General features: G+C 42.8%; 1 protein-coding gene across 2 annotated transcripts in view; it reads right to left on the bottom strand.

The window, feature by feature from the left end:
• Positions 1–12,702, bottom strand: part of SLC4A8 (solute carrier family 4 member 8) — a 157,285-nt gene that overhangs the window by 120,202 nt on the left and 24,381 nt on the right. Inside the window, exon 2 of one of the 2 annotated variants that reach the window (XM_053294000.1) lies at positions 6,515–6,661. The exons of the other annotated variant lie outside the window; for it this stretch is intronic. The gene's annotated coding sequence lies outside the window, so the exon portion shown is untranslated. The remainder of the gene's footprint in view (positions 1–6,514; positions 6,662–12,702) is intronic. 2 annotated transcript variants of the gene reach the window in all.

Raw genomic sequence — 12,702 nt, 5'->3', positions numbered from 1 at the left:
TTCTAAAATGTCTAGTTCAATTGATGGGCAATTTACAGGCAATTCCTCAGATACTGATTTGTAAACCTCTGCATTTCTTTTTCCAGTAAGACTGAAGGTGCTTAGAACAAACAGAAAGAAACAATACAACTACTAAACAACATTCCTAAAAGCAATGTATTCCAGGAGTCAAACTGCCCTTGCTGTTTTGATTGTGTTGGCTGTTTTTAGCACAAGGATGTTAAGGTTTTATTTTGTTTTATTAAATCATTTTATTGTTGACCATGGCGCTTTCCAGACCAGCTGCTGGAACAGCAGCAAAATGCCTCCATTCGGGCAAGTCGCATTCGGAATGTAAACAGCAGGGGGAGTAGTCTTGCAACTAACAACCCGAAAAAACAGCAACTTTTTCACACCGGATATACGACGTCCTTGCTTTAAATCGCAGTGATCAAATTCACAACAAGGCATTGGAAATGTGAACGGCACCCTGCTGTCCGTGTAGGGACAGCAGTGTCATGACGCAGGAAGTGTGGAAGCACACTTCCGAGATACGTCCTGACCCCGTTGTAGGGTCTAGTCCGGAAAGCACTCATTAGTCACTTCCAACATTTAGGGAAGTGGCCTAAATACTTTAAAAACACAATACATTTTGAGAACCAGTGCAGTAGTGATTAGAATGCTGGACTAGAATTGGAGAGAGTTGGGTTCAAACCCTCATTCAGCCATAGTGAACCTGGCCCCTTTAGTAAGGAGTAGTTGTTTAACAGACTGTGCACCTAATCAAAGGAACACTTGGAGTACTATTCTGGATGGACTTCTCTTTGCCCTACCTATCTCACAGGAGTCTTATTCAGATATTTTGTTGTCTGTGCATTCAAGTATCTATAAACATATATATACTTTTGTGTGCATGACTGTACATGTGTTCATTTTAAAGGTGAACCTGGGTACAAATCCTTCATGTGCATAGTACAGATAAGAAGTGTACTGCGGCACACACATTCAATATGTGAATAACTGTACATATGTACAGATAACCCTCAATAAAGACAGTACATACATATCTCAGCAGGGAGTTCATTTTAAAAAGCTTTCTTTAAGTTGGGCATCATTTTGGTTGAGCCTAATAAAGGTATTATTAGAACTGCGAGTTTTGGATTGTTTCATATAGTTAACACTACACAGCATATAGTATAGTATAGTCATGTCATGATTATACTATACATATTATATTATATTATATTATATTATATTATATTATATTATATTATATTATATTATATTATATTATTCTCATCCAGTAGCGGCTGGCATCCAGATCAGTGTGGTGTGTGCTGAAGAATGCTCAGTGCAAGGCAATTTTCTCCTATCTCCCCTTCCCTCTGCAACCCATTTTGCCTCCTGAAAATATGTCCTTGAGGGTCACACAACTTTTTTTTTTTTTTTTTGCACATTCTGAAGCTATCCCCATGCTCAGTAGAAAACGGAGCTAAGGGAGCCAGGCCCACTTTCTATTGATTGTGGGAAACACTGGGCTCGCGTGTGAGCCCGGTGGTTCCAAGGCAGCTAGCCCACCTAATTCTCCCTCTCCTTCAATGAGGGTAACGGAGCGAATGCTCCATTAACCTCATTTTTTGCTCGTGTGCCGCCACGGTGCGTGGCGACACACGAGTAGACCTCCGACCAGGAGACTGCAGCCAGCCTCCCGGCCTTGGGGATCTCTCCAGAATGCCCCATGCATTCATGCAGGGCATCCTGGAACGTCTGGGGGCCACATGGCCCCCAATCCCCACACCCCCACCGGCTCCAAGATGGAGCCAGTAGTCGTGTGGGTGGCCGATTGTGTGTGTGGCCCAGGGCTGCAGGCATGATCATCTGCGGGAAGAGCGGGCTAAGCCTGCTCTCCTCGCAGAGCCCACAAATTGTGTGAAGCACCTCACAATGTTAGTCAGCCAGTGTGTACTATGCCTATAACAACTGACTCTGGGGGAGACAGATTAGCCATAGGAACATAGGAAACTGCCATATACTGAGTCAAACCCTTGATCCATCTAGCTTAGAATTGTCTTCACAGACTGGCAGCAGCTTCTCCAAGACCATCTTCTACCCAGGTTTGCCAGCTAGGGACATTTATAGAGGACATGAGACTATTTGGGGGACCAAATGCCCCCCCCCCCTTTTTTTTTGCATTAGGAATAGAATCTATTTGGGGGACCAAGCAACTTTTTTTTTTTGCATATGTTGTGGTGTCAAAAGTTCTGGGGAGCAGCTGGAACATTTTGTTCGCTCAGCTCTCCTGAGCAGCTTCTCTTCCTCTGTCTCCTTCCCCTTCCTACTGACCTTCCATCCAATGGGGAAGCCAGAGGGGAGGTTCTGCTTTGGTGGCAGGTTGCAGAGCCACATGATGCAGGAGCACAGACAGGTGGGCCTGGCAGGTACAGCTTGCTTCCTTCATGGGGTGGCAGTGGCGGCAGCGACAGTGAGCTAACTACGTTTACTGAATTAGCAGCTACCTCTGCTAAAAGAGTAGAAAGGCACCTTTTAAAGTGGTTCGTCTCTTCTGTTTAGAGCAACTGGCCCTATCCAACCCCAGCACAGCATTCATTCAGTGGCTGATGCTGATGTTACCTTGAGTTTCCTTTTTAGATTGTGAGCCCTTTGGGGACAGGGAAGCATCTTCTTATTTATTTTTCTTTGAAAACCACTGTGAAACCTTCTGTTTATAAGCCATTAAAAACATTTGTGGTTGTATAGAACAGCAAGCAAGTGGGAGACCGTACATGCACCACTGCCCCAGCATGCAAAGAGGCTGGCTGGGTAGCTAGCTGGCTGCCCTGCCTCAAGCCAAAAGGTGAAGTTGCTGGCCTGGCTGAGGAGAGTGGCCTAGATGACCTGTGCGGGGTGGGGGAACTCTGCCCCTAGGCAGCAGACTAAGCAGACATACAGCTCACCTGGCCATCAACTTCACAGGGGTGAGCTGTATTTATTCTCAAATTATCCAATTTTTATCAAAATATGCACATATAATACCAATAAACATATGCAAATTTTCTACAAAGTGGAGCATTTGGAGATACTTTTTTGGTGCAAAGCATCCTCTATTTCTACTTTTTTTGTGATGGATATAGACTTTTTTCACCATCTGGCCCTGACAACCCTACTTCTACTCTCCCCCTTCGCCACATTCTCAGTTGCAACAGACTAGATCAATGGGAAACAAATGGCTATACAAGACAAGCTTCTCCACCCCAGTAAACAATTCAAATAGGTTGTTCAACAACAAGAAGAATAAATAATCACCATAATCATCTTTATTTGTTAGCTGCCCCACAACAAATTGTACTCTGAGAGGCTTACAACATACAATTAAAAACACGTAACACATTAAATCATAACAGATCCTCCCAAAGAAAGGTTAAAAGAAAATATGAAGTACAATACAAAGCAGCTTAAACACGCATTTTAAAATTAATTAAAAATCAGAACAAATCTGAAAACCAGAATTTAAAAACCCAATTTTAAAAGGTCTTTAAAGGTGAACAAAAAGGTATTTACCTAGCATCTAAAAGAACAAAGTGATAAAGCCAGGCGAACCTCAATGGGGAGGCTATTCCATAAATGGGGTGCAACCACCAAAAAGGCCCTCTCGCTGGTAGCCAGCCGCCTCACCTTGTTTGGCAGGGGCACCCGGAGGAGGGCCTCTGAATAAGATCTTAAGGTACGGGTAGAGAAATATGGGGCAAGGTGCTCTCTCAAGTAACCCGGTCCCAAGCCATTTAGGGCTTTAAAGGTTAAAACCAGCACTTTGAATTGGGCCCAGAAATCGACTGGGAGCCAGTGAAGCTGATGAAGAACTGGTGTAATATGATCAAAATGTCCAGTCCCCATTAACAATCTCGCAGCCCTCCTTTGTACCATCTGCAGTTTCCAGACTGTTTTCAAAGGCAGCCCCACGTACGAAACATTGCAGTAATCTAAGCAAGAGGTTACCATAGCGTGAGTAACTGTGGCCAAGCTATCTCTGTCCAGGTAAGGTCGCAGCTGGCGGATCAGCCAAAGCTGATAAAAGGTGCTCCAAGCCACAGAGGCCACCTGAGCCTCTAGTGAGTGCTGGATCAGTGAGCACCCCCAGACTGCAAACCTGGTCCTTCAGGGGGAGTGCAACCTCATCTAGAACAGGCTGAACAGCATTCACCCGGGCAGAGGAACCACCGACCAACAGTACTTCAGTCTTGTCTGGACTGAGTCCCAGCTTATTCATCCTCATGCTGTCCATTACTGCGTCCAAGCACCGATTCAGGACAGTCACCGCTTCACCTGCTTCTGATGAAAAAGAGTGCTACAGCTGAGTGTCATCTGCATATTGATGACACCGCAAGCCAAATCTCCTGATGACCTCTCCCAGTGGTTTAACATCTACTTAAACAGCATAGGGGAAAGAATGGAACTTTGCAGAACCCCATAGCATAACTGCCAGCATCACCTTTTGGGAACAGGCCTCGACAGAGGCGTATCTAGGGAAAATAGCGCCTAGGGCAAGCACTGAAATTGCGCCCCTTGTCCAAACATCCAACACCCATCTTTCAGATAACTTTACCATAATATCAGCTGAAAAATACAAGTCAAGCTCGTTAATCTTTTAATTTTTCAAAAACAATTTAGAAAACTACAAATTTCAGTATGCTGGGGCTCATGAAATACCCAAATACTATGTGGAGGTATACTTGGAAAACTAATGTCTAATTCTCTACTATGCATTGTAGCATCACTATTACATAAGTTTTTAAAAGAAATGGAGAATTTGACTTTTCCCTATTTACTCTGAAAATAATTAAAAGATATGCAGAGTAAACTGTGTCACTGCTTGGAATATATTCTAGTATTTCAGAAAGACACTTAAAATGAGAGAAAGAGAGCAAGAAACTCCCAGTGGGCCTTAATACTAAGGCTAATTAATACTAATTTCACACTGATTGAAAGACAAACTCACCATTAATAGCCATATTATTAAGACATCACATTTAACTCACTTATAACAAGAAGCAAAGAGCAAATGAATACATGAATACTAGCTCATAAGCTTCAGCTCGTTATTCATAAGCCCTGATTCTCTGCACATAGTGCCAAACTGAATATGTGTACAGTGACTTATATTATATTAAATTTAAAAAAAAATAATACCTGTAGCCCCTAAAGGCTGTGGAGTGGGTCTGCAAAGGTTCCCGCTCCCCTCGCTGGCCTCTAGGGCTTTGCAGGGACCATTTGAGCATGTGTGGTGGCCATTTTTACACACACACACACACACACACACACACACACACACACACATATATATATATATATATATATATATAGCCGCTGAAAACAAAATGGCTGCCACACATGCTCAAATGGCCTCTGCGAGACCTGGCATGGGGGCCTCACAGAGGCCATTTGAGCATGCACAGTGGCCATTTTGTTTTCAGTGGCCTTTTTTTTTTTTTTTTAAGATTTTTAAAAATGGCGCCCCCCCCTTCAAGTGGCGCCTGGGGCACGTGCCCTGCCTGCCCTACCCCTAGATATGCCCCTGGGCCTCGAGGCAGTAGTGGAACCACCTTCAAGCAGTGCCTCCCACACCCAACTCGGCCAGCCTATCCAAAAGGATACAATGGTCAATGGTACCGAAGAGAAATCCAAGAGAGTTCCAAGATAATTAACAGGATTGCGCTCCCACTGAATTAACAGGGTTGTCTCTCTCTGCATAGGTCAGAGAGAGACCAAGAGAATTAATAGGGTTGTCTCTCTCTGCATAGGTCATCCCACAGGGCGACCAAAGCCATTTCTGTTCCAAAGCCAGGCCTGAAGCCTGATGGAAATGCATGTAGAGAGTCAATTTCCTCCAAGAGTGTCTGGAGCTGGTCATCCACAACACGCTCAAGCACCTTTCCCAGGAAGGGAACATTGGCCACAGGCCTATAGTTGTTTACATCCTCTGGGTCCAGACTAGGTTTCTTTAGGAGTGGTCAAATAATAGCTTGCTTCAATGAAGCTGAGACCACTCCCTCTCCCAATGAGGTGTTTAGAATCTGCTGGACCCAGCTAAAAATTCCCTCCTTACTAGATGTAATTAGCCATGAAGGGTAAGGGTCAAGCATGCACATGGTCGGCCGAACCCAACTAAAAACCTTGTCCACATCCGCGGGGACCAATAATTGAAACTCCTCCAGCAAAACTAGGCCAGGTTTTACTCTGGGCACCTCTTCCAATGATCCTGCATCAGCCATAGTGTCCAACTCATGGTGAATGCAAGTGACTTTACCCTCAAAGTGCTGGTCAAGTGCATCACAGCATGCTACTGTTCTAATGCATCCTGCCCAGGGCCAGATTTCAAAAGGCCCTGCTCCACCCAGAAGAGCCCTGCTGGACGACACTGAGAGGATGCAATGGTGGATATGAAAAAAAGTGTTTCTTCTGTTCCATCACTGGGAGTAGGCTCGACAATGAGCTCTAACCTGTGTTCGCTCAGACTCACCCCAAGTTTTCCTCCACTTACATTCCAGGTGTCTCCCAGCTTGCTTCATCATCCTCAACTCAGTTGTATACCAAGGTGTTGCACAGGCTCTGCTTTGCGGGAGAGGGCCCTTGGGAGCGATCGTGTTGACTGCCCAAGCCACCTCTTCATTCCAGAAAGCAACCAGAGCTTCAACAGGAGCACACACAGAGATAATCAACACAATACACAAGATCAGTACATATTGGGGTGGTTTGCATTTTATTCTTTCCCTTATTATACCTATGCTGTGACAATGACACTAAAATCCCCTATATGATAAGTTATCTGTACATTCTAACCTTACTGGCTTGAGGCTTATTTTCACCCTCCTGAATAAGTGAGTTCTATGTTGAAAATTATCTTTCTTGCAGATGCTCGCAAACTTGGGTTCTCAGATGATGTTGGACTATAATTCCCACCAAGCCATCTTTTGGTCATTGGAGCTGGAGATAATGGGAGTTGTTGTCCAACAACATTTGGGGACACAGTGTTGGGAACCTCTGTAGAGGTTCAAAACAATGCTTTCAAAACAATGACACCCACCAGCTTTCAAAACAATGACACCCACCATGCAGCAAGCCTTACATGAAATGTGATCACTGGTGTACTATAAATCCAGAATGAAAAAGATGCCCATAGCAAGTCAGCTAGAATTAGGGGATGACTTTATACTTTAGCTTCATGTCCCTTTCATTGTTTAACAGAAAAACCTCAAAAGCCAACATCTGAAAAAACACAATACTCATCTCAAAGGAAAATGAAAAATTAGATTGTACACACAGGGAAGATGTAGCTATTTTGCTTAACAGATTAGAACTGATCTGCATGTTCAGAAAAACATGTCCCTATTCCCTAATGTAACTAAACTTAAATGTGTAACTGAAATTTTTACTTATTATTCCCTTATTTACCTCTACCTCCATTTCTTTTGCCTTGTTCTATTGCCTCCCTTATGTCAATATTTAGATTGTAAGCCCCTTAGGGCAGGGATCTGCCCCCTCATTTTTTTGTAAAGTGCCATGTACATGCACAGTGCTATAAAAATACTATTAAGAATACTATAAAAATACTAATATAATAAACTTACTAATATAAGTGAACTGAACTCATTTATTTACGGTCAACAACCAAATAAACACGATAGCAAAGAACAATACAATATACTACAATAACATAAGTAAAAATTTAAAAACCAGTTTGCAGACACCTTATTTTACATGCCTCCGAACAAAAACAAGCAATCCTATGAGGAACTTCTTCATGCTTATCTCCTAAAAAAAAAACACAATAAAATGTTCCTCAGACCAACCCAAATGTTTCTTTTGATAGGTGGTGATCTGAATGGAATGGGCAATATCATAGAAAGGGCAGTTAAACAAAGTGTGTTAATGATTCCACCTCAGCAGCTCCACATGGGCACAAACATTCCTCCAAGGGGATCCCTTTGGAATATTATGCCAAACCTATTAAACAGAACCAAATTTTACTGTATGGTACAATCTGCCTGGTCCTGTATCATTTTAGACTTCAAGTGAGGGATTGCATGAATATTCCCCCATGTAAAGAAAAAAACCTCAATGCACATAGTAAACTAGCTTGGGGAACCCTTCACCTGAGCCGTGAGTTTTTTATATGGATTAGCAATGAAGTCATGGGATCTCCCACTTACATTTTGAAGTAGCACAGTCTTTGGGGGGCCGTAACACATGATATTTCTTAACATACCATTTGACTTAAAAATATCAGTGTCTTTGTTGTGCTACAGGCTTCACCTGTCCCCAAGTACCACTGAAGAGTAGGCATACTGTGGAAAATGTTGTCCTCTACTGAATTATTTTCTCATCACTGTATATTTACACCATGGAACCAGGTTGCCATCTGGCCACAGAAGCAGCCAAACATTACATTTGCAAAGTTTCAATTTTTAAAAATTACCTAGGCTCAACCCCTGAGCGTGTCTCTAGAGGGAAGTCATATATGGTTTTGCTTGGAATTCTAAAGAAGTGTAGCAACTTCCAACCTTTATGGGGTTTCAAACATCTCATAAAGCAAGGAAACTTGAGTAGCCAGGGAAGAATGCTTGCATTAACCTTATGAATAAAGGACACTGAATAAACAAGGTACGGTGTTGCTGGGCAGCACAGCCTGAATTTCATCGGGAAAGATTGTTAATTGCCGACACAGGCAACCTAACTCTGTAAATCAGTTTTTCGGTTTCCAGATTATGTGATCAGAAAAACCAAAAGATGTTACTGGAATTCTGTACAAGAAATGAATTTTCTTGATCAATTATGGATGATAATTTTTGGCATTACTCACTGCTCCAAGGTTTATTGTTGATTCAGAAGTTAGGCTTTTATAAAGCATGAGGGCTCAAGAAAGAAAGGATATTTCCATTAAGCCAATAAATGATGAGGGTGTAGCGAAGGAATGAGACCAACACTCTGACTTTTGGAAGCTTTATCCAGAGCCCTTTAGTTGTATTTGTCTGTCTGTTTTTAGCAAAGATCATTAAAAACAAACAATAGCTCTTGTGTAGTCATATTTTTTCTGCTGTCATGAGGTCTAGAAACTTTTTCTTTTAAAATGATAGCTGAAATTCTTAGAATGAGTTGTAATTCCCAGATTCCACATTAACTGGAAGTTCTTATGCATGATTCCAGGTTCTAGGGCACAGCTGAAGTAAAATAGATTTTTTACCCCCTATTTATTGGAGTTCTTCTCACAATTAGTGAGCAGAGCTCCTTCGAGGTCTGCGGGGAGAGAGGGTTTTACTCACCCGCCCCGTAAACAATCACTTATCCTACCCTCGGAGCTGCCGGTGAGCTTCAGGGGAAGTTGCCGCTTGTCTAGGTGGCTGATTCACTCACTCAGACAAGCGGCAGCTTCCCCTGCAGCTCAGCTGGCAGCTCCGAGGGTTGGGTGCAGGGAAGCACTGCTGCGCGGCGCCCCACCCGCCTGAGCTCCAATAATGCACCGTGCAAGTGTATGGTGCATTACTTGGATCCTCCCTTTCCCCCCCCACCCCCCACCCCCGCCGAGTGTGCCCACACACAATCAAAATAACAAGGCTACGGGAGCACTCTCTCCCTTAACCTCATTTAACTAGGTGGCTGCTTTGGAGGAGTTGCTGCCATGTAGCCACTGGGTTCAGGCACGATCCCGGTGGTTCACATGAGCATGCAAAACCAGGCTGGGCTCTCTTAGCCCATTTTTGCACACTTGTGTGAATAGCCTCATTTATTTATTCAATGTATATACCGCTTTTCATTAAAATAATCTCAAAGCAGTTTACAATATAATTAAAACAATGCATAATTAAAATACAAAGCTCCAGGTGATCTCAAAAATTAAAATACATAATACAAAAGTATAGATAATATAAAGATAAATATAATCTCTATATACAAATTTAATAACCCATAAAATAATACTAATACATAACACAAAGCAGCAGCAGTAAAAAAAAAATACTCTCATTCAAAAGCCTGAGTGAAGAGAGACATCTTTAATTTTTTCCTAAAAACTGTCAAAGAAACTGAGGAGTGGATTTCAGCTGGGAGAGCATTCAAAAGACTGGGGGCAATGACTGAGAAGGCCCTGTCCCATGTGCTCAACAACCAAGCCTCTCTCATCCACGGCATGTGGAACAGAACCCCCTCTGATGATCTGGTCAAGCAGGCAGAAACCCTTGGGAGCAGGCAGCCCTTCAGATATCCAAGTCCCAAACCATTAAATATAATTACCTCCCTAAGAATAGTGGCTGACATCCAGATTAAATTACTCCTGAGTAGACCTATTAAAATTATGTAGTAGTTTAGAGTAACTTTTGAGTAATAATTTTAAATAATGTAGTCTAGATGCCAGCTAGAATCTTTTTTTAAAAAAATCAATGCTGTATTAGTAGCATAAACGTGTACACACTGCACTCAACAATGCTCACACAGAAACTTGTTTGTCAATGGAGGCGTGCTTGCATTATATAAGAACATTTCTTGAACAAGTCATTCATTGGTTCTTTATTCCAAATTGTGCTCAGGTCTAACAGAACAATCTTTTTCCTTATGCACAAAAGACCAGGAATTATTTGTAAAAAAGGAAATCTGAAAATATAGCATTGGGTACTTACTTAAGGAATTGCTATTTATTATTCATTTGCAACTATATAGTGGGGAGAGATGACCTTGAATGATGAACTAAGCAAATAGTTCATGCAATCAATAAATCAGTTATGGGAGCTATGAAAACTTGCTTATATCTATTTAATGAGTTCATCCATTTTTGAAAATGAAGCCTTGAAACTGCCAATGCATGTACCAGTTTGCGTAAAATCATTTACAATACTAATGACAGCTGACTGGAGATAAAAGCCAAAACTGATAAAGCAAAGCTTGGATTTCAGAAAGTGAAAGCTATACGAGAATCCACAACAATTGAAGCCTTAACAAATATTAAAGCTTCAACCCTATGCACACTTTCCTGGACTTGCTTCTGCATAAATATGCATTGGATTGATCTTCTTAAACAAAGTCTTGAGAGCAGTAATAGAAGTTCCACCCAAACCAAATGATTTTGTTGAATATTTTGTTATATGCTTAGCATCTGTTGTTTTTGTATAATATTGTATGCCACTTTGGGCCCCTTGAAAGGAGTGGGTGGGAAATAGCTATGAGGAGTTCTTAAACTTGACTCTCAGATATTATTGGAGTACAATAACTTCCCAATCTGTCCACAATTGTAGCGTTTGTCTCTTCCAGGAAACCCCAGTTTGAAAATCTCTGCCCTCTGGAACACATTGCTTCTGATCTCTGAAGCACACATGCAAACAAAAGGCTCAAGAGAAACTAAAAAGCAATTATTTAGGTTCTCTAATCCAGGGGTGGTCCAAGATATTGCACCACCTGAGGCACAATATCAAATGCTGCCTTGTCCCATGCCCCTCTTACGGACCATCCCTCTTTCAGAACTGACCCTTACAAGCTTGAAAGTGGTGTGGAGGACGAGAATGAGGGAAGGTTGCCAGCTGCCTCTTCTTGTGCTTATGCTCTTTGCAAGCTTTGCAAGGGGGATAAAGAAGAGATGTCAACCTTCTTTCTTCTCCCCACACTCCTTTGCAAAGCTTGCAAGGGTCAGATGGGTCCCAAAGAGCTGCTTCAGTGGTGCTGGCGGCAGCAGGCATCTTGCTGTCCTGCTGGTGCCCCAATAGTCTGCTGCCTGAGGCAACCCCCTCACCTGGCCTCATGAAAGAGCCGCCATGCTCTAGTCAGTATGAGAAGGGGGAAGAGTGCTCTTACATGTAATGATCAGTCCAACACTAAATAAAATCCATCAATCTCATTGCCCTAACGTTCTTTTCCTTTTTAAACTGCTATACAGTCAGCTATCACTCCATTCTACATTTCTACAACTCAGATGTGCAGAGAAAGAATTTTTGTTTTTGTTTTTTTACTTCATTTCAATTGCATACAAGTTTCTCTCTCTCTCTCTCTCTCTCTCTCTCTCTCTCTCTCTCTCTCTCTCTCTCACACACACACACACACACACACACACACAATACTAGAACTCAAGGAGGCTATTCTCACGATCACTGGAAAGCGGGCGAGCCCAGTACTCCCAAGGTGGCTAGCCCACCTAAAACACCCTCCCCTTAAATGAGGTTAATGGAGCAGGTGCTCCATTAACTTTGTCTTCCTGTTCGTGTAGACACACGAGGAAACCCCCAACTAGGAGGCTACAAGCAGCCTCCCAGTCTCGGGGGTCCCCCCCAGAATCCCCCACATGCTCATGTGGGGCATCCTGGGACTTCCGGTGGCTGAGCAGCCCCCGATCTCCGCAGCCCCCATCAGCTCCATGATGGAGCCAGCAGTCATGTGGGTGGCCAAACTGGCCACCCAGGGCTACATGTTTGGTCGTCTATGGGGAGAGCAGCCGCAGACCTGCCAGAAGCTCTTCTTACTGATTGTGATAAGAGCTTCAAGGTCTCCCAATGAAACTGATTGGTAAGAGAACAGACAAGGGAAAGAACTGCCTCGCAGGATGCATTATTAGTTTATGGAATTCACAGCTACAGAATGTGGTAATGACTACATTTCCCAGCCCTACATAGGAAACTGCCTTAAACTGAGTCAGACCATTAGTCCATCTAGTTCAGTATTGTCTAGACTGACTGCCAGCAGTTCTCTGCAGTT

Source organism: Hemicordylus capensis, chromosome 2 (genome assembly GCF_027244095.1).
Source record: "Hemicordylus capensis ecotype Gifberg chromosome 2, rHemCap1.1.pri, whole genome shotgun sequence".
In the NCBI taxonomy this organism is placed as follows: Eukaryota; Metazoa; Chordata; class Lepidosauria; order Squamata; family Cordylidae; genus Hemicordylus; species Hemicordylus capensis.
The sequence above is the reverse complement of the archived record's forward strand: the minus strand, read 5'-3'. Positions and strand labels throughout refer to the sequence as shown.